The sequence below is a fragment of the Mobula birostris genome, chromosome 8, assembly GCF_030028105.1.
Source record: "Mobula birostris isolate sMobBir1 chromosome 8, sMobBir1.hap1, whole genome shotgun sequence".
Taxonomy (NCBI): domain Eukaryota; kingdom Metazoa; phylum Chordata; class Chondrichthyes; order Myliobatiformes; family Myliobatidae; genus Mobula; species Mobula birostris.
The window spans coordinates 70,309,524-70,332,291 of NC_092377.1; the positions used below are offsets into that span (position 1 = coordinate 70,309,524).

Sequence of the window (22,768 nt, forward strand, 5' to 3'; positions counted from 1 at the left end):
AGGCTGGCAGTCGAGGAGTTAATGCTGGACTGTCCTTGCTGTGAGGTGCTGCAGTGCATTTACTCACAGGTAAACCAAAACAAACCGCCACTGATCACACATCGCGATGTGATTTGGCATTTTGACTGGAAACTACTAAAGTGAATGTTTTAGTTTTGCAAGAACCTACAGACAAGCCGTTTTTCATTTTTTAGCTGTTGTTAGTGGGTAATGTTGATTTAATTGGTAGCAGGAGATATACGGAATCATCATCCTCATAAGGGTTACTGAGTGTTATCACTGGTGTTTGGAAAAATTTCTACTCTGCCTTAAGAAACCAAGGTGCAGAAATCAAATGGTGTTCAGACCAGCTGCTCCAGTATGAGCCATGGTTTAGTGGGTGGTCCCCTCCTCTGTGACTCAGATGGTAATGGGTTCACATCCCATTCCGGAGACCTGCTTAGAGAAACCTCGCCTTATGTGCTCGTGCAGTACTGTATTCTCAAGGGTAACAATTTTCAGATGAGATGTTTAACCGTTTGTTCGCTTAACTGTACTTAAAAGATCCCATGTCACTATTTCAATAAAAGAGCTGGAAAGTTATCCCCAATAATATTTCTAAACTGGGCACTAATTGTCCCTCAATCCATGTCACTAGACAGATAATCTGGGCCACTTTTGAATAACTGTTTGTGGGAGATAGTCGACAAGCTGGTGCCATGTTTCCTGTATTACAATAATGATGACATTTTACTTGGAAAATGCTTTGGGACAGTTTAAGTTAAGAAAGGTGCAATATAAATACATCTTTCTTTAACATGCTCAACAATCCATTCCGTTAAATTTATTTCAGTGGAGCTGCACATGTGATGAACGTGTGATGAAGGCCAAAGTGGATCATTGGCACAAGAGATGCTGCAGATGCTGGAAATCCAGAGTAATACACATAAAATGCTGGAGGAACTCACCAGGACAGGCAGCATCTATGGAGGGGAAGAAACAGACTACATTTCGGGCCAAGACCCTTCATCAGCACACCACTGATGAAGGGTCTCAGCTGGAAATGTGGACTGTTAATTCCTCTCTTTCAATGCTGTCTGATCTGCTGAGTACCTCTAGCATGTCGTGTGTGTTGCTCTGGGGTCATTAACTTTTGCATTATCATCTGAGATGAATTTCAGATCTGTTGTGTCAAATGCAGGGTGGTGCTGAGAAGTCAGTGAGGATTTAGCAATTTAACCAAAGGACGGTAGGAAGCATTGAGAAAGTTGAGAAACACAAATTAAGATGAAATTCTGGTCCCTGAACGAATATTAGAAAAACAGAGTTAGGTGAGAGTTGAAAGTGGTAAATTGCAATGGGACTTTATATTTACCAGCACAATTCAATTGCAAAAAGGGAGAAGGCCATTCTGGATGAGTGCAGTAGCAATGTTCCAGGAAGATTCCCTCTGCAATAATGTTTATTTTGTATACATGGCTGCTGGAGACCTCAAGACTGAATACCTGATTTGTGGAATATATTTGCTTCTCAGAACATTAGTTCCAGTTTTTTTCCCACTAGCCAGAGGTTATCGGTATTGAATATTAAGACGAAAATCGCCATTATCATGACTAGCTTCATGTGCTGTCTGGTCAACCCTGAACTGCATTTTTACACAAAACAATAACTTTTCCATCTGTATTGCGTTAGAGGATCTCCAAAGTCATCTGTGTGCTTTTGGGTTGGAATATTGAAGTTGTGATCGTTGAATGTACGGTGACGTCTGGTGGAAGTCTAGACACTGTGTGAGCGAAGGAAAGGTTGTGTCATGATAACATCTATATCTACACAAACCACCTACACATGTGGACATGTAAAGCAATGTGTCACAGGGTGGTTGGTAAGAACGGCCATGAACCTCAGTAAAGAGTCAATACCTGTAGAGAAAGGGATAGGTGAGGAAATAGAAGAAATAATTGTGGAGGAAAAGTTTTCACCTTAAGGATCCTGAGTCTTGAGGTTTTTGTTTGCTGGCCAGATTATTAAGGAAGAAAACATCAAGTAACATCAACTATTTCACCCTAACATCCTTCTAATCAAGGAGAGGCAAAGGAATACAGTGAACCTAAAAGTGAAACCAACCTTAAACCTTTATACAACTGGGATCATTGAGCTGTGCATCGATGCAAAGAGCAGGTGAGGGAGATGTCATGTTTTCCAGAGCAAATTACTTCATCACTTTCCCCTGGGAAGTCTTTAGAAGCACCAGAAGCTGCAGCAATCTTTGTAAAATTTCCCCAAAGCAAAGGGCACAGTAGACACACAGTTCCCCAGATGGGATCACACAAACAGAAAGAAGCTCCACTCTCTTCAAGTACTTTTGCAACATTATACAAATTAATATCCACTATTGTGGCAATAGTCAAACAGATTTCATGTTAGAACCATAGAAACTACAGCACAGAAACAGGCCCTTTGGTCCTTCTTGGCTGTGCCGAACCATTTTCTGCCTAGTCCCACTGACCTGCACACGGACCATATCCCTCCATACACCTCCCATCCATGTATCTGTCCAATTTATTCTTAAGTGTTACAAAAGAACCCGCGTTTACCACCTCGTCTGGCAGCTCATTCCATACTCCCACCACTCTCTGTGTGAAGAAGCCCCCCCTAATGTTCCCTTTAAACGTTTCCCCCCTCACCCTTAACCCATGTCCTCTGGTTTTTTCTCCCCTTGCCTCAGTGGAAAAAGCCTGCTTGCATTCACTCTATCTATACCCATCATAATTTTATATACCTCTATCAAATCTCCCCTCATTCTTCTACACTCCAGGGAATAAAGTCCTAACCTATTCAACCTTTCTCTGTAACTGAGTTTCTCAAGTCCCAGCAACATCCTTGTAAACCTTCTCTGCCCTCTTTCAACCTTATTTATATCCTTCCTGTAATTTGGTGACCAAAACTGAACACAATACTCCAGATTCGGCCTCACCAATGCCTTATACAACCTCATCATAACATTCCAGCTCTTATACTCAATACTTCGATTAATAAAGGCCAATGTACCAAAAGCTCTCTTTACGACCCTATCTACCTGTGACGACACTTTTAGGGAATTTTGTATCTGTATTCCCAGATCCCTCTGTTCCACTGCACTCCTCACTGCCTTATCATTAACCCTGTATGTTCTACCTTGGTTTGTCCTTCCAACGTGCAATACCTCACACTTGTCAGTATTAAACTCCATCTGCCATTTTTCAGCCCATTTTTCCAGATGGTCCAAGTCCCTCTGCAGGCTCTGAAAACCTTCCTCACTGTCTACTACACCTCCAATCTTTGTATCATCAGCAAACTTGCTGATCCAATTTACCACATTATCATCCAGATCATTGATATAGATGACAAATAACAATGGACCCAGCACTGATCCCTGTGGCACACCACTAGTCACAGGCCTCCACTCAGAGAAGCAATTCTCTACCACCGCTCTCTGGCTTCTTCCTTCGAGCCAATGTCTAATCCAATTTACCACCTCTCCATGTATACCTAGCAACTGAATTTTCCTAACTAACATCCCATGCGGGACCTTGTCAAAGGCCTTACTGAAGTCCATGTAGACAATATCCACTGCCTTCCCTTCATCCACTTTCCTGGTAACCTCCTCGAAAAACTCCAACAGATTGGTCAAACATGACCTACCACGCACAAAGCCATGTTGACTCTCCCTAATAAGCCCCTGTCTATCCAAATGCTTGTAGATTCTGTCTCTTAGTACTCCCTCCAATAACTTACCTACTACTGACGTTAAACTCACCGGCCTATAATTTCCCGGATTACTTTTCGATCCTTTTTTAAACAACGGAAATAATATCTAACCTTGTCGTTATCTCAAGGAGGAGAAGGATTGTCTAAAATGCTGCTCATTGAATAAAGATACCAACCAAGATGTGAAGCACCATTAAAGATATTGATGCTCAAACTGCCAAGTTTGAAGGCCACATCTGCCAATGGAAAAATATAAGGGCACAGAACGTAAGAAATAAGAGCAGGAGTAGACCTCAATGCTGCTGCTTCTTCATTCAATAAAAACTTTGCAAACCTGATTGTTGGCCTCGACTCCACTTTTCTTTCTGATCCTCATCGCCCTCAATTAGTCAGTGGCCCAAATATCTATCTATCCCAGCAATGGATAGATCTGATAAAGTGACTGAATGTGGGTGAACAATTAATCAGCTGATCAGAGGGGGAAGCTTCATAATTTCCATCATTTCTCTTCTGCACCGTTTGTTTGTTTGCAGAATTTATAGTAATTTTTATGTCTTGTTCTGTACGGTGGCACAAAACAACACATTTTATAACATATGGCCATGGCCATGATAATAAACCTGATTCTGATTCCAATGGAGGACTCCACCTGAGTTATCTTCATTAATTTATCTGACAGCCCTGGTGTTGACCACTCAATAACAGCGTCCGTCATGTTTAGTGACATTAATATTAAGTGCTGCTTTTTGGCCAGACTTGGAACATATCTAGTATTTAAGAAGCAGGAAGCATCTGAGTCCAAATGAAGGATCTCGATATGAAATGTCAAATGTCCATTTCCCTCCATACGTGCTGCCTGGCCCACTGAGGTCTTCAAGAACTTTGTGTGTGTTAATCCATCAAGCACAGTTGGCCAAATTGGAGATACATTGTTCCACATTCTGTAACCTCACAGACTGGAATATCTCTCCCTTCACGATTGCCATCAAGCTAGAGAACCAACCCCGGTTCAAAGAATTACACAGCATTAGCAATTTCGGAGAAATGGCTATGTTGTAAAGCTACCACATGGAACAACAAGCAAAATAAACAGTGGAACCACCATGGAGAGGAGACAGCTAAATAATCCCACAGCTATTAGATCGAAGCCCTCCAGTCTTGCCATATTTGGTCATTAATAGTGGACAATACAAGGAAGTGATTCCAAGAAGTGCAACGTCCCGGCCCAGCAAGTGAACGCACAAGACATGGTTGCATTTTTTGCAGCAGTCGTCTTTCACTAAAACCATAGAATGATAGATCCATCTTATTCTGACCCATCACAGCAGCCTGTCTTCAGCTTGTTCCATTAATTCCAAAGAAGTTGCCTTCACTCACTGTGTCCTGCCATGCTGCATATCTCAGTGGTCACACCCTCCCCAGCGTTAGACCTGATGCAGAGTTTCAGCTCAAAACTTCCACAGTTCCTTTCCTCCCACAGATGATGCTTGACCCACTGATTTTCTCCCCCAACACCTGCAGTCTTCTGTCTTCAGCTAACACAGGCAGCTTGTCTACGTTCAGACTGTGGGGCGATTCATTGCTGGGCGACGTCAACAGATAACGGGAATCACATTCCAGTTCTACTACATCTGTTCATGACCTCCTCTACCACTCTCAGGCTGAAGGAGTCACACTTCATATTCTGGCTGGGCAGCCGCCAACCTGATGGCATGAACACTGATTTCTCCAAATTCTGATAACACCTCTCCTTTTCCATTTCCCATGCCGATTGCCCTCCTCCTCAGCTGCCCATCACCTCCTGCTGGTACCCCTCCTCCTTCCCTGTCTTCCATGGTCTACTGTCCTCTCTTATTGTACAGTACGTTCAGATCCAGATTCATTTACTTATCACATCGGAACATGCAGTGGAATGCACCATTTGCATTTAACAACCAACACAGCCTAAGGATATGCTGGGGGCAGCCTGCAAGTGTTGCCACACATTCTGGCGATAACATTGTTTGCCCACAATGTTCATCAGAACCACACGAGTGACAACAACAATGACAAACCAGCAGCAGCAAAACAAGCCCCCCTTCCTTCCCTGGCACACACCCAGCCACTCCAATACACACATGGTCCTGCAACCCCAGGATAGGCCGTCTCTGGAGTCACGGACTCGTAGACATCAGGCCTCCCATTTCCCCAGTGGAGTCACAGACTGGTAGACATCAGGTCTCCCATTTCCCCAGTGGAGTCACAGACTCGTAGACATCAGGCCTCCCATTTCCCAGTGGAATTGAGGACTCGTAGACATCAGGCCTCCCATTTCCCAGTGGAGTCACGGACTCGTAGACATCGGGCCTCCCATTTCCCAGTGGAGTCACGGACTCGTAGACATTGGGCCTCTCACTTCCCCAGTGGAGTCACAGACTCGTAGACATCAGGCCTCCCATTTCCCCAGTGGAGTCACAGACTCGTAGACATCAGGCCTCCCATTTCCCCAGTGGAGTCACGGACTCATAGACATTGGGCTTCCCATTTCCCAGTGGAATTGAGGACTCGTAGACTTCGGGCCTTCCATTTCCCCAGTGGAGTCACGGACTCGTAGATATTGGGTCTCCCATTCCCCAGTGGAGTCACGGACTCGTAGATATTGGGCCTCCCATTCCCCAGTGGAGTCACAGACTCATAGACATCAGGTCTCCCATTTCCCAGTGGAACTGAGGACTCGTAGACATCAGGCCTCCCATTTCCCCAGTGGAGTCACAAACTCGTAGATATTGGGCCTCCCATTTCCCAGTGGAGTCACAGACTCATAGACATTGGGCTTCCCATTTCCCAGTGGAATTGAGGACTCGTAGACATCGGGCCTCCCATTTCCCAGTGGAGTCATGGACTCGTAGACATCAGGCCACCCATTTCCCCAGTGGAATTGAGGACTTGTAGACATCGGGCCTCCCATTTCCCAGTGGAATTGAGGACTTGTAGACATCGGGGCTCCCATTTCCCCAGTGGAGTCATGGACTCGTAGACATCAGGTCTCCCATTTCCCCAGTGGAGTCACGGACTCGTAGATATTGGGCCTCCCATTTCTCCAGTGGAGTTGCAGACTTGCAGATCCAGGGCTTCAGCCATTGGGCCTCAACATCCAGACTTCCAATTAATGCCTCAGCCTCGATCCACAGCATCGAATCCCTAGACTCACGGACAATGGTTCTCCAAACTGCAGGCTGCAAACTCAGGTCTCGCTGCTGAAGGGACCCTGAACTCCATGCTCACCGATTCATGCATTCGGGGGGATCAGCTGGCCCTTATGCTTCCATCCTCTGGACTCGCCAACCCCGGGGACCCACTGACCCAAGGGAACTTACAGGACAGAAGTAGATCTTTCATCCCGACAGGTCTCAGCTGATCTTAATGCTCCATGCAAGTCTGGCTTCATCTATCAGTCTCTCTCCTCTCTCATCTTTTCTTCGTTTTCCCCTTAAAATTAACTTTGCTATTTATTTTGGTCATGTGGGTGTGGAAATACTAATCATTAACATGGGTAAGACAGACAAGAAAGTGCATTAAACATCTGCCATTATAATTAGTGATGCTGAATACAAAATCACAGAAGTTATGTTGGTCCTTGAGACATCATTGACTGTGCCCTGGCCAGGGTATTACAGAATGTCCAGTCCTGACAACTGATTCTTATCAAAGCTGAAGGTTGCAGAGAAGAATCAGTGAGCATTTTCCAAGGTGACACCTGGAATGGCAGATTCTAAGAAGGTGGCAGGATTTATCTTTGGAACAAAAAGGCTACTTGCAGACCAAAGTGGGGTGTTCAGATGTCTGAGAGATTTTGGTAGAATACATGGGGAGAAACTCATGTCTCTGACATGATCCCAAGATAATATTTTCAAAACATTTGATATAAATAGTCAGGAGGGGATAAGAGGAAAATTATTTTGCCCACCCCACCCCTTCCAACCTCCAAGTTTGCCAGGATGTGGAACTAAGTGGATAGTTTAATCAATGGTCACAGTGTGCATTTATTAATTACAATTAAAATAACAAAGTCTTCCAAGATTATCAAACAAACTTTGACACCGGGAGAATTTCAAGCAGGTGACTAGAAGCTTGCTCAAAGATTGGAAACATACAAATATTACTTTTTTTTTCTTTTTAGCATTCCTTTCATGGCTAATTACTACAAAGAGTACACCTCCATATTCTGAGTCATCATAACACTGCCTGCAAAAGATATATATATATATATATATGTATAATTATCTTTTGAGAACAGGCTAAATCGGGAAACAGTCTTCCCCTGCCCAACAAGTAGTAGCTTCACTTCCTGACTGTTTTGATTGTAGATTACAGGTTTTTTTTTAGTTTCTTAAACCAATTTCATTTATTCTGCCTGCTTTAAAAATATTAGCCAAGTTTGACCTTGAATGAAATAAAGGATTTGTTTCTGCACTTTTACCCTCTACTTACTTTGCACGCTCTTTTCTTCAGTAGGCAGGAGCAAATCCCATCATACAGAAATTACAGAGGCACGAGAGAGGAGCTGGCCAAAGTTGATTGGAAGGGGTCACTAGCAGGATGACGGCAGAACAGCAATGGCTGGAGTATCTGGGAGTAATTCGGAAGGCGCAGGATAGATACCTCCCACCAAAGAAGAAGTATTCTAAAGGCAAGATGACGACCTGTGGCTGACAAAGGAAGTCAAAAACAATTTAAAAGCAGAAGAGAGAGCACATACATTGAGTCATAAGAAAGTGCAGCACAGAAAAGGCTATTCGGCCCATCTAGTCCATGCAGAACCATTTAAGCTGCCTGTTCCCGTTGACCTGCACCAGGACGAGAGCCCTCCATACCCCTACTATCCATATACCTATCCAAACTTCTCTTTATCATTGGAATCGAGCTCGCATGGACCACTTGCACTGACAGCATGTTCTACACTCTCACAACCCTCTGAGCGAAGGAATTTCCCCCCATGTTCCCCTTAAACTTCTCACCCTTCACCCTTATACTATGACCTCTTGTTGCAGTCTCACCCAATCTCAATGGAAAAAGCCTGCTTGCATTTAACCTATCTCTACCCCTCATCATTTTGTATACTTCTATCAAAACGCCTCTCAGTCTTCTACATTGCAAGGAATAAAGTCCTAACCTATTCAATCTTTCCTCATAACTCAGGTCCTCCAGGCCCGGCAACATCCTTGTAAGCTTATTCTGTACTCTTTCAACCTTTTGGTTATCTACCTACATCTTTCCTGTAGGTAGATAACCAAAACTGCATACAATATTCCAAATTATGCCTCACCAACATCTTGTACAACTACACCATAACATCCCATCTCCTATACTCAATACCTTGATTTATGAAGGCCAACATGCCAAAAGCTTTCTTTATAAACAAAATTTAGTGGGAAGTTAGAGGATTTGGAAGCTTTTAAAAACCAAGAGAAGGCAACTAAAAAAGCCACTTAGGAGAAAAAAAATAGATGAAATATGAAGGGAAGCTAGTGAATAATATCAGAGGATTTCAGAAGTTTTTTTTCAAATATATAAAGAATAAAAGAGAGGTGAGAGTAGATATTAGACCACTGCAAAATAACACTGGGGAGGTAGTAATGTGGGACTATGAAACAGCGAATGAACTAGTTAAGTATTTTGCTTCCGTCTTCACTGTGGCAGACACCAGCAGTATGCCAGAGTTCGAGAGTGTCAGGGCAGAAGTGTGTGTAATTGCTGTTACTGGGGAGAAGGCGCTTGGGAAGCTGAAAGGTCTGAAGGTAGATAAGTCACTTGGACCAGATAAACTACATATCAGGGTTCTGACAAAGGTGGCTATGAAGATTGTGGAGGTATTAGTAATGATCTTTCAAGAATCAATAGATTCTGGCATGGTTCCGAAGGACTGGAAAATTACAAATCTCACTTCACTCTTCAAGAAGGGAGGGAGGCAAAAGAAATGAAATTATAGGCAGTTAGCCTGACCTCAGTGGTTGGGAAGATGCTGGAGTTGATTGTTAAGGATATGGTCTTGGGGTACTTGGAGACACATGATAAAATAGGCCATAATCAGCATGGTTTCCTCAAAGGAAAATCTTGCCTGACAAATCTGTTGGAATTCCTTGAGGAAATGAAAAGTAGGATAAACAATGGCGAATCGGTGAATGTTGTATATTTAGATTTTCAGAAGGCCTTTGACAAGGTGCCACACAAGAGGCTGCTTAACAAAAGTCCATGGTATTACAGGAAAGATTTGAGCATGGATAAAGCAGTGGCTGATTGGCAGGAGGCAAAGAGTGGGAATAAAAGGTGACTAGTGGTGTTCCATAGGGGTCTGTGTTGGGACCACTTCTTTTTACGTGATATGTCGATGACTTGGATGATGGAATTAATGGTTTTGTGGGCAGATTTGCGGATGCTGCAAAGATAGGTGGAGGGGCAGGTGGTGTTGGAAAGGTAGGGAGTCTGCAGAAGGACTTAGATTACGAGAATGGACAAAGAAGTGACAGATGGAATACAATGTTGGGAATTATATGGTCATGCACTTTGGTAGAGGGGAAAAAAAAGCATGGTCTATTTTTAAGCGGGCAGAAAAACCAAAAATCTGACAGGCAAAGGAACTGGGGAGTCCTTGTGCAGGATTCCCTAAAGGTTAACTTGCAGGTTGAGTTGGTGGTGAGGAAGGCAAAGGCAATATTAGCATTTACTGTATTTCGAGAGGACTAGAATATAAAAACAAGAATTTAATGCTGAGTCTTTCTAAGGCACCAGGGAGGGCTCATTTAAAGTATTATGGGCAGTTTTATTTCCCTCATCTAAGAAAGGATGTGCTGACATTGGAGAGGTTTCAGAGGAGGTTCTGGGAATGAAAGTGTTATCGTATTAGGAGCATTTGATGGTTCTGGGTTTGTACTCACTAGAATTTAGAAGAATGAGGGGGGATCTCATTGAAACCTATCAAATCTTGAAAGGCCTAGATGGAATGGATGTTTCCTATAGTGGGCAAGTCTCGGATTAGACAGCACAGCATCAGAATAGATGGACATTCATTTAGAACAGAGATGAGAAGGACTTCCTTTACCTGAGGGTGGTGTATCTGTGGAATTTTTTGCCACAGGCAGTTGTGGAGTCCAGGTCATTGGGTGTATTTAAGATGGAGTGTGAAAGATTATGGAGAGAAGGCAGAGGAATGAAGTTGAAAGGGAAAATGGATCAGCCATGATGAAATGGCGGAGCAGACTCAATGGGCCAAATGGTCTATTTCTGCTCCTATATTTTATGGCCTTATGGTGTTGTGGAACATTTATAGGGCTACAGTGAAAGAGCAGCAAGACCGGGGGAACAGTGGGACAGCTCCAAACGGAGTACAGGTAGAGTATCATTCGGGTTTTGGGGCCAGCAGGGTAGGTATAGCATAGCCCCAATGAACAGTAGAACTACTTGCTTTTCTGTTTGTTCCTTCAGAGAGGATTTGCCTTTGGTTGCTAGCAGCAAACAGGCTTGAGAGTATCAGCCACCAGTTGTGTTCCATATTATTTTCCATTGACCTTTCACTGACCTACAGCAATTATGACTTCATTTCAGTGTATCTCTGAGCTGCAAAGCATTCAGAATGTTTTAAAATGGAAATGAAATACTAATCCTTCTTTCTTTCCATCATTATGAGGAATTCCAACTTACCAAAGAATTTATATTTCCCCAATTAAGGAAAATACTGACACATTTCTGCCCTCAGAAATTGACAGCATGTGAGATATTTTTGAGTCTGTCACTGTTAAAGCAAAAGCAGTTGTAAATTTGTGCTTAGCCGACTCCTAGAAACAGCAATGATGTAAATAAGATATAGAAAAATATGGGATACGGTCTGCAGATTACACTCCAGTAGTGAGGGAAACAGAATTGATTTTTATGGTTTTGGCTTTTCAGTAGAATTTACAAAGTTTAACAAGGGGAAGGTGAGGAAAGGGCATAAGAAGAGCCTAAAGTGGGCAGAAAGTAAGAGAGGTTAAATGGGCAAAGGGGCTATGACAGAACATGGAAAGAAGAAAGGGTCCTGAGGAGTCTAAGTGGTAACAATGGAGGTAGAGAATATCGTAACTTACTGCTTTGGTGCAGGGGTCATTGTTTCCTGGGGGGCTAGAATTGATTTGCTCTCTGTCCAGTAGTGCCTTCCACTTGAAAGCCAGATGCAACCAAGCATTACTCTCTCAGTACAAAGATGGCAGCATTCCATCAATGTGGTTCTATTTTTGATGGAGGAGGAAAATGATTAAGTGTTCTTTGCATCCATATCGATGTAGTTATAAAGAAAGCAAGACAGCGGCTATACTTTATTAGGAGTTTGAAGAGATTTGGCATGTCAACAAATACACTCAAAAACTTCTATAGCTGTACCATGGAGAGCATTCTGACAGGCTGCATCACTGTCTGGTATGGAGGGGCTACTGCACAGGACCAAAAGAAGCCGCAGAAGGTTGTAAATCTAGTCAGCTCCATCTTGGGTACTCGCCTACAAAGTACCCAGGACATCTTCAGGGAGCAGTGTCTGAGAAAGGAAGCGTCCATTATTAAGGACCTCCAGCACCCAGGGCATGCCCTTTTCTCACTGTTACTATCAGGTACGAGGTACAGAAGCCTGAAGGCACACACTCAGTGACTCAGGAACATCTTTTTCCCCTCTGCCATCTGATTCCTAAATGGACATTGAACCCTTGGACACTATCTCACTTTTTAAAAAATATACAGTATTTCTGATTTTTGTGTGTTTTTAATCTATTCAATATACATATACTGTAACTGATTTACTTATTATTATTATTTTTTTTTATTTTTATTTTCTCTTCTATGTTATGTATTGTATTGAACTGCTGCTGCTAAGCAAACAAATTTCATGCCACATGCTGGTGGTAATAAACCTGATTCTGATTCTGATTCCTATTTTCTGCTGGGTGCAAAAACAACCAACAGTCTATTAGAAAGTGCAGATCCAAACCTGATGAACCGCGTTATTCCTCTGTCCATTTATTGACTTGGACAATTTTAGGCAGCTTCACTGCCCAGTGATGCAAGCACTGACCTAATCCAGGTGAGTGCATTGCAATGCTGTCGTTCTACAAATCCAGTTTGTTGAACATCCCTAAATCTAATCGTTCCCAAAATCTAATCCACATTTCTCACTCCACTTCTTTCAATAAAACGCTTCTTAAAACCTTCTCCTACGAGTAATCTTTTGGGCACCCATTATAAAATTGCTTTGTGTATCCTGATGACAATTTGTTTTGTGAACATTCCTGTCAATTCTGAAATTAAAGGTAGTCTGTTAGTGCAAGTGGTTGCTATGGAAATACTCTTGTATTCTATTGTATTAGGGGAAGAAGAAAAAACGGGGTAAGGGATTTTTGGGCAGTCATGGAGCATGAGGGACTTAGGACCTACTTTATAGATCCTGACACATAATGCTTCATAGACAAAGGCTTGACTGAGAAAGCTCTCAATGAGTTGTATCACATGCTGTAGCCAAATCAGTAAATCACCTCCACCACTGGCACTGTAATGCCAGTCACCTTAATGGCCAAAATTCCCCTCAACATCAATGGATTTGAGTCTTTGCGGACTACAATGTTTAGTGATCCAATTTCCCACAAATGCTTAAGTTATAGTGTGAAGAGAGAGTTAATCAGACTGCTCAGAAGTCTGCTAATTTTTGCTGTAGGGATTTCTCTTTATGTTCTGGAGGTATAAAACATTAGATTTTTTTCTCTTTAGTGGAGAAGTTTCAATCAATTTAATTTATTTGCAGATAGCTGTTGAACTTGGCTAACCTTAAGTATAGTGCCAGTATAGTCACTTCAGTAAATTTAATGAAGGACTAATCAGCAGACGCTGTTTCTAATATTTCAGAGAACCTTAATCAGTTGATAAGCAGGTAAACTGTTTTTGCAAAAGGCATGATAGGAAGTAGTATTGAATCAAAGGAGACTTAATTAAATGGTGTACTTGATGGAATACCAATTAAAATTATGAAATTATCAATAAGATAACAAAATAAGTGGGATGCCCAGATTTGTGCAAAAAAAAGAGATGTCATTAAAACTGAAGTTATCAGTAAAATACAAATAAACCAAATTCTTTTGTATGATTAAGCAAAGGTCAGACTATGGAAGCCCAAGAAGTATTCAGGTCAGAAGGCTAAACAGGCATATGAAGGACAAAGGAAGATCTTATATTGTGGAGGAACAAGAGGTTTGTTTGGTGCCTGAATGCTGATGCAGCCCAGCTGGAATGAAAGGCCTGTACCTGTTCAATAAGTGCTTTTATACCGCATATTTATATACAATTTTGAAAATTTTGTTGATTATCATATAGTAGGATTAAGAAAATATATAAAAAGGCATATTTCTAAACATTTAAAACATTGGCCTCTCTCAGGAGATCCTGTTTAATTGTATATTTTAGGCGCTGTTACATTAATACATGCTTACCTTATCAGTGATACCTGATGTTTAGTATATGATTTAATGATTATACTAGGGATATAAGAAATTTGTAACATATTTAATTTATTGAAGTGAGCACAAGGATGCACTGGCCTTGAGCTTCTCTTTCAGCAGGACTGCTGGCCGTCACCAGTCACCCATCAGCTAAAACCTCCGGATCCTGCTGCCTTTAAGGGGTTCTTGTTCCCAACTGTGCCAGCTTCCGGGATTTGACGCCCAGAGTATGCATAGCCGGCGCGGCCCATTTAAGGGATCAGGAAGGTGCCACTAATGGGTAATCCTGTTTTGTGTGCCAAGAATCGAGTATTTAAGGAACACCTGAACTGCGGTTCGGTGTTCAGTTGTAAGCCTGCTTGCGATATCGTCTGACCTTTGTTTTGTGCTCAAGTCCAGTTTGATACCATGGCTCGGATCTTGCTTCAGGTACACCTGGTTCCATGTTGGCTCAATCGTACCATAATGAGGGTCCAAACCATCCTCATTATGGTACGATTGAGCCAACATGGAACCAGGGGGGTATCAGAGCCTTTTGTCACCTGTGGCCAGCCACAGTGAGAAAATTTCAAGTCAGCGCCTGGAGATACACAACCTGCAGGTCACCATGTGCTAACTATTGCAGGGAGGAAGTCAAACTCACTCAGGTGAGGCTGTCGGTCGCTCTGTGGAGCCAGTTCATCTTCCAACCCCAACATCCAACATCCTCTTCACAGCCACCCTATCTAGTACTTTCTACATCTGGTCGGTTTCAATGAGATCCCCATGCATTCTCATAAGTTCCAGTGAGTACGAGCTGAAAGCTGCCAAATGCTCCTCATATATTAACGCCTTCATTCCCGGAATCATCTTCGTGAATCTCCTCCAGATTCTTTCCAATGACAACACAGCCTTTCTGAGATATGGGGCCCAAAACTGTTGACAATACTCCAAGTATGGCCTGACTGGTGTCTTATAAAGCCTCAGCATTATCTCCTCGCTTTTATATTCTATTCCCCTTGAAATAAATGCCAACACTGAATTTGCCTTCTTTACCACAGGCTTAACCTGTAAATTAACCTTCTGGGAGTCCTGTGCGAGGACTCCTAAGTCCCTCTGTGCCTCTGATGTTTGAACCTTCTTTCCATTTAGATAATAGTCCACTCTATTGTTCCTTTTACCAAAATGCATTATCATACATTTCCCAACACTGTATTCCATCTGCCACTCTTTTGCCCATTCTTCCAATTTATCTAAGTCCTGCTGCAATTGCATTGCTTCCTCAGCACTACCCATCCCTTCACCTATCTTTGTATCATCCACAATCCACAAACTTTGCCACAAAGCCATCAATTCCATTATCTAAATCATTGACAAACAATGTAAAAAGTAGTAGTCCCAATACTGACCCCTGAGGAACACCACTAGTCACAGGCAGCCAACCAGAAAACCCCCCTTTATTCCCACTCGCTGCCTCCTGCCTGTCAGCCATTCCTCTATCCATGCCAGTAACTTTCCTCTATAGCCATAGGATTTTATCTTGTTAAGCAGCCTCATGTGTGGCATCTTATCAAATGCCTTCTGAAAAGCCAAGTAAATGACATCCACTGCCTCTCCTTTGTCCATCCTGCTTGTTACTTCCTCAAAGAATTCTAACAGATTTGTCAGGCAAGATTTCCCTTTACAGAAACCATGCTGACTTTGACTTACTTGATCATTAGTCTCCAAGTACCCCAAAATCTCATCCTTAATAATAGACTTCAACACTTTCTCAACCACTGAGATTAGGCTAACTGGCCTATAATTTCCTTTCTTTTGCCTTCCTCCCTTTTTAAAGAGTGGAGTGACATTTGCAATCTTCCAGTCCTCTGGGACCATGCCAGAATCTAGTGATTCTTGAAAGATCATGACCAATGTATCTATTATTTCTTCAGCAACCTCTCTCAGGACACTAGGACGTAGTCCATCAGTTTGCCTAACACTTTTTCCTTTGTAATAGTAATGACACTCACTCCTGCTCCCTGACACTCACGGACCTTTGGCACACTGCTAGTGTCTTCCACAGTGACAACTGATGCAAAGTACCCATTAAATTCATCTGCCATTTCTTTGTCCCCCATCATGACCTCACTAGCATCATTTCCCAGTGGTCCAATGTCAACGCTCACCTCCCTTTTACTCTTTGTATTGCATAAAAAAACTTTTAGTGTCCTGCTTTATATTATTGGCTAGTTTGCCCTCACATTTCATCTTTTCCCTTCATATAGCTTTCTTAGTTGCCTTTTGTTGGATTTTAAAAGCTTCCCAATCATCCAGCATTTACTGTTGTTACCTTATATGCCCTTTCCTTGGCCTTTATAAATCCTTAACTTCTCTTGTCAGGCATAGTTGCCTACCACTACCATTTGAGAAGTTCCTCTGTGGGACATATCTATCCTGCGCCTTGTGAACTATTGCCAGAAACTTCAGCCATCTCTGCTGTGCCGTCATCCCCACCAGTATCCTCCTCTAATCCACCTGGCCAAGCTCCTCTCTCATGGCTCAATAATTTCCTTTATTCCATTGTGATACTGATACATCTGACTTGCTTTTCCTTCTGTGGTACAATTTCAATCGTTGCTCTGTCTGCATTTGAACCCAATCGTTGGCTTGTCCTTCCTTACATTCATGATTCATCCATCACCTGCTTGTATACCTGCTGGCTGATCCTCAGCTCTATCATACTGATGCCTGTCCCCCGCCATATTAGTTTAAACCATTCACAACAGGTCTAGTAAACCTGCCTGCAAGAATATTGGTGCCCCAAGGATTCAAGTGCAACCCATCCCTTTTGTACAGGTCCCACCTGCCCCAGAAGAGATCTCAATGATCCAGAACCCTGAATCCCTGCCCCCTGCTCCAATTCTTTAGCCATGCAATTATCTGCCACCTGATTCTATTCCAGTCCTCACTGTCGCGTGGCACAGGCAGTAATCCCGAGATTACTACCTTTGATGTCCTGCTTCTCGGCTCCCTTCCTAACTCCCTGTATTTGTTTTTCACGACCTCCTCCCCTTTTCTACCGATGCCCTTGATGCCAATATATACCGTACTACGATTATCTGACTTTGTGGGTACTGTGGCTTGAATCTTGTTTCGGATACCCCAGTATTTGCATCCAAACCATCCTTGTTACGGGCTCTCATCATGGTTCTGTGCTCTTTGCCTTTGCCACAGATGTAAATTACATTAATCAGTTCTTTCCAGCATTCAAAAAATGAAGTAAAATCTGAAAAAAAAATGGCATTGCAATTTCCCTTTAGTGCCTGCTCTAACTGGGCACAATAAATTAGCTGCCCAATGGCAGCAAATATTGGGATGAGAAACAGGCAGGTAGCTGATATTATAGCAGTTCAATATGGGTAAGTAAAGATAAATTTCTGTCTAGATTTGCTTTAGTTTTTTCCCTTCCTTATCAGCTTCCATACAATAGCATTTTCCAATGGTAAATGAGCAAGCTCCTGTCTCCTATATAGTTCCAGAGAGAGGTGTATTAAATTAGTAGTATGCAGATGGTCGTCATATTTTTTGTGGGTACCTCTCCCACCTTCCCATTGCAAAATCCGACTGTCCATCAGAGCCAATTCATAACGTGTAATAGAACAAGTCTTGCGCATTTTGTGCTTACAAAGACCCTTTCTTGGCAGGAGAAACTCAGATAGGTCATAGCTCAAGGGGGGGAGGGCAAGGATTGTGGCTGCAACTGAGAAAGTGGGGTCTTCAGTTCGGAGAGTAGGACTGGAATCTTGGGATTTGGTCAGGAATTGAAAGGAATCCTTGATAGGCTGGAACCTGCCAATAAGATGCGGAAGCAAAGCTGTGATTGGCCTGTTGTAGGTTTGGGAGGTTGGAGAAGGGAGTCACACAGTGAGGCTTAAATATTGTTATTTGTATTGTTATAGGTTTATTATTGTCAAAAGTACCAATTTACAGTGAAAAGCTTGTCTTGTGTACTGCTCATACAGATCAAATCATAAGGTAAAGCAATAACAATGGAGAATAAAGTATAAAAGTCACCGAAAAATGCCATGCAGGTAAATGATAAAGTATTAGATGATAACAAAGTCGGTTATGAGGTCAAGAGCCTTCTCATCGTACAAGAGATCCGTTAAAGGGTCTGATAACAGTGGGATAGAAATTCCCTTGAGCCTGGTGGTAGTAATTTAGGCTTTAGTATCTTCTGCCTGATGGGGAGGGGAGGAGAGGGATGGTAATTATTTGTTGGTACGACTAACAATTCTTGGCTCAGACCTGGTCAGCAAGCCCCCAACGGGTTTTGCATGATTCACAAGCATTGTAACAATTCTTGGCTCAGCCCCCAGTGGGTTTTGCAGCCTTTACAAACATTGTAAAAGCCTGCCTCTGCTTACCATATCCACTTAATCTTGCACTAATGGTTACGTAATATTTGCTTTTGGGTGAAATTATGCATGTCTGGGCTTCTTCTTACATAAGCATTTGCAAGTCGTACACATATTGGAGCCAGAAGTAATTTAGTGACATTCATAAACTGTAGGGTGACGGGATGGAGATATGTCTCTAACAAAGGAGGTGTAAGGCACTCCTTCCCTCCACTAGCCTACAGGTCACCCTTGGGCAAGGTTTAGCACCTGGTTAGTCCCCCCGATCAGGGTCATGTGAAGCCAGGAGAGCAGGTGGTGGACGGTCGTATGGGCAGCTGGTGCATATGACAAGTCCTGGTTATGGTGACCACTGATGCCGCAGGCAAACTCTGAAGAGTATTGATAATGGCTGGGGCCACCCGTCTTGTAAAGACACTACCCAGAGGAAGGCAATGGCAAACCACTTCTGTAGAAAATTTGCCAAGAACTATCATGGTCATAGATGATGATTGCCCACATCATACGACATGGCACATAATGATGATGATGATAATAAAACGTGTGGTCCATCTTTATGTTTAGCAATCAGTTTTCTGAACAAGTGCCTTTACTTGGCAGATTCTGAAGGAACTTCCAGGGTGTTGATCTCAGAGGCTTTTCGCAAACAAGCTGAAGTAGTAAGATCAAGAAACTGAAAACTCTGCCACCAGCACATTCTTTGGCAATCATATTGCTAAACAAAACTTGTGCTATTGATAGCTTGGAAATGTAGAGCAAAATTATATGATTATTTATTGGAATATTAGCTGCCAGTGCTGTAACTACCTGTTGACTTTGATCAGGCTCCCTTCACTTTGTTAATTGAGCTACTGACCACTGTGCAGTTGCAGTTGCGTGAGGAAAGCAGGTAAACAGGTTAACTATTAAGTTAGTGAAAGACCTGAGGGAAGATATTGCTTCTGCTGTAGACCACATCTACATTCTGCTCATCTTCCAAAGTGCAAAGATATGCAGCCGAGATAAATACTCTCTGTTTCGCTGGTCACTTTTTCTTGGATGAAGCTTCCAAGCACTGCAGTAACCATGTGCCTAAACCAGGCTAATTTGGTCGGTGATAATAACATGTTATCTCCTCGTGACTTTAAATGGTGTCTCCAAGACAGGTAAATCCTGTCTGGGATCTTGTGCTGGTACTTAAAGTTATTACTTGTAATAATGGACAAGTTTGATACAGAACATGTTAGAAAAAAAATAGGTAATTTCCTTATGTGTCAAGGTGTTGTGTGTCAATTCTCAGGTAGGAAAGCATTTTCTCCCCTATAGCTTCCTTGCGTTTCACCTGATATGTTAGATCAGTGAGGCACAGCATTCGCAGTAAAAAATACAGCTGGGAAAATTAATGGATTAATTGCAAAAATAAGGAGATATGATTCTGTTAAGAGTTTTGTAAACAAAAATGAGAATGCTAACATTCTGATGCAGACTGGCATTTGAGTGCATTGTTTAGAGACCTCCGCACTATCAGAAGTGCTGATAAAACATTAATCTGTTGACCCGACTGGCCTCTTAAGTGGACAAGAAAGAGTCCTGGTACTATTCCAAAGGAGTGCTCTAGTCAATTTTTAACCCCCAATAAATTTCAAAAACACAATCTTGCTCATAATGAGTATTTATAATGTGCAAGATGGTTGCAATGTTTTCCTATATTACAATAGCTGCAACACTTACTGTATATAAAAACTTCATTAATTCCAATGTTTTACTTGCTTACTCATTGCAGCACAGAAAGAGACCTTTCAGCCCATCAGATTCATGCTATCTCCCAGCAGAGCAGTTCCGCAGTCATAATCCTTTCCCTGCAACTTATCAGATTCACATTCATTTATTTATTAAATAAACATCAAAGCATAGAGTGAATGCATTGTTTGTGTTCGCAACCAACACCAACCTAAGGATGTGCTGGGGGCAGCCTGCAGGTGTTGCACACGTTTCTGTGTCAATGTAACATGCCTACATGGGACATGGCAGAACAACACAGACCACAACAAACAACAAAATAACAGTGCCAACACAAGTCCCTCTGCTCCTTCCCACCCACCCACACACACATGGATAGTCCAACACCAGGACCGGCCTCCAGGCTGCCAGTCTTCAGTCTCCAGGCGTTGGCTATCGGGCTTCAAATTCCGGACTTCCAATCAACCTTTGGGCTTTGATCTTCTATTATTGACCCCAAGGTTAGCGAATGAAGTGATCAGAAACTCCAGGCTTGAGCTCCAAGCTTGCTGAATCACTGGCCCTCGTGCCTGCCTCTCGCATGGATATCAGATTCTGGGACCTGGGATAGCCTGATATCCATGGATGTCCTTCGTGACACATCTACATCGCTGGCTGTCAAGTGTGGAGTGGAGGCCTGGACTCCCTTACATGCCATCAACTCCAAGTGATTGTCTTTCTTTGCTGCTGCTTATCTACAATTTACTGATGATCAGGAATAATCTGAAGCTATAAAATTTCATTCTCAGGAAGTGGGCGTTGGCCACATTCATTACCCACCCGTAATTCCTGACTGTAGTCCTTTAAGGTGCTCTATAAATGCAAGTTTGTCTTTCTTCTTTCATACTGACTGTTCCATTGAAAGTGGATTTTACTTGTTGGGTTGTAGCAGCTGCAGTCTCCCAGCTGCTGTCGAGTTTTACTTTGTTTGAAGTACCATCTGGGATTAAATCCCAGTTTCTCTTTTTGTTTCTGGCACATCCAGCGTTTACTGTTATCAACAATTTACATCATTTTGTCATTATGCTGTTTGTCCCAGCATGAGCTCTCTTCTCAGAGAAGAGTGGAAAAGTGAAATTAAAATAAATTGTGTAAGAAAATTATGGGAGAAAAAAGAATGATTCCTGTGGAAAGTGGATGAATTTCAGTCTCACATTAAGGACTGAGAAGCCTCAAAGAACTTTTTTACTTAAAATTTAAACCAATTTATTTCTGTTTTCAGCTTGAATCTGCAATTTAGGAGTTGCTAACTTTTCAAAGTGTGGTTTGGAGAGTGTGTTACATGGGGCACCTGGATAGATACATCTATTGTTCTTGGCAACCAGCCCATCTAGTGCTCTACAGAACCATTGGTTAAAAACTGCAGCCCTATAACATAACAGGAAGTAGAGCATTTTAATCTTTCCATTGGAGAGTTTACTTTTTTTCGTCAGGACAGAAGATTGCTCACTGAAAGCTGAAATGTGATCTCACCTTTGGGTTTGATAGCATTTTATCTTCTGTTTAGTTACAGACATAACAGATCATTTATCTGTAACTTGTTTGGGAGAATACACTGAGAATTGAGGTCCTTGTACAGCTTGTTTCAGTTTTAAATCCTATGCCTTGGCTCTTTGCTGTGTTATTATGACAGAACAGGTTTGATTTATGTAGCGAGTAGGTGATTTGAGATTTTCTTGCAGTGTTTTTTTCTCTCCTGAAAGCAGTGACTCAGAGGTACGATTCGTGGCTGCCCTCCAGCATCTTGTCTAAATGGCTGCTTGTCATGGGTGAGTCGAGACTGTGTGTCAGTTGTCTGTGCAGAAGTGGGCAGGAGAAAGGGGGTGGGTTGGATTACAGCTGGGCCAGCTTTCATGCTTGCTTAAGGTCTGCTCTGTGTACTTTCCTGCACTGTGATCAGGACAAAGAGTGTGGCCTTTTCCTGCTCACTGTAATCAGGAAACAGTGAGCACTACAACTTCCCTCCTCCAGCCTTGGCGAAGAGCAGGGATAAAGGACCAAAGACGGGATTTCAATAGTTTTTATGACAGTGCCACAACATACATCCTGCTGATGGGGAGCGGTGGGTGGTGGGAGTGTTTCAATTGGAGCACTCATCATGGAGGCTGAACAACTGGTTACCAACCCACCTCCCTCCTCCCCTTTCCATGTGCAAGTGAACTGGAGGGGAAATATTATTTTATAAATGATAAAATGCAATGCACATTATTAAAATAATCTCAATTGATTATTGGGCTGCAGTTTAAGGTTGTGTAGTTGGCTTATGTCCATGCAGTGGGTAGAGAAAGGTGGATGACACATTTCTAAAACTATTACTCCTGGCCTGGCAATGCCTCACGATCACTCCATGGCCTCACCTCTCACTATTCCCTAACCTCTTTGAGCCCAACAATTCTCTCAAATCTCTGTGTGTCTCTT

The 22,768-nt window shown here is 42.5% G+C and overlaps 1 long non-coding RNA gene across 2 annotated transcripts in view; it reads left to right on the forward strand.

Annotated features, from left to right (window-relative positions):
* Positions 1–22,768, forward strand: part of LOC140201389 (uncharacterized) — a 123,551-nt gene that overhangs the window by 35,036 nt on the left and 65,747 nt on the right. The window contains exon 4 of one of the 2 annotated variants that reach the window (XR_011886850.1): positions 8,218–8,566. The exons of the other annotated variant lie outside the window; for it this stretch is intronic. This is a non-coding gene — a long non-coding RNA (uncharacterized lncRNA). Of the gene's footprint in view, positions 1–8,217; positions 8,567–22,768 lie in introns of those variants that run through there. 2 annotated transcript variants of the gene reach the window in all.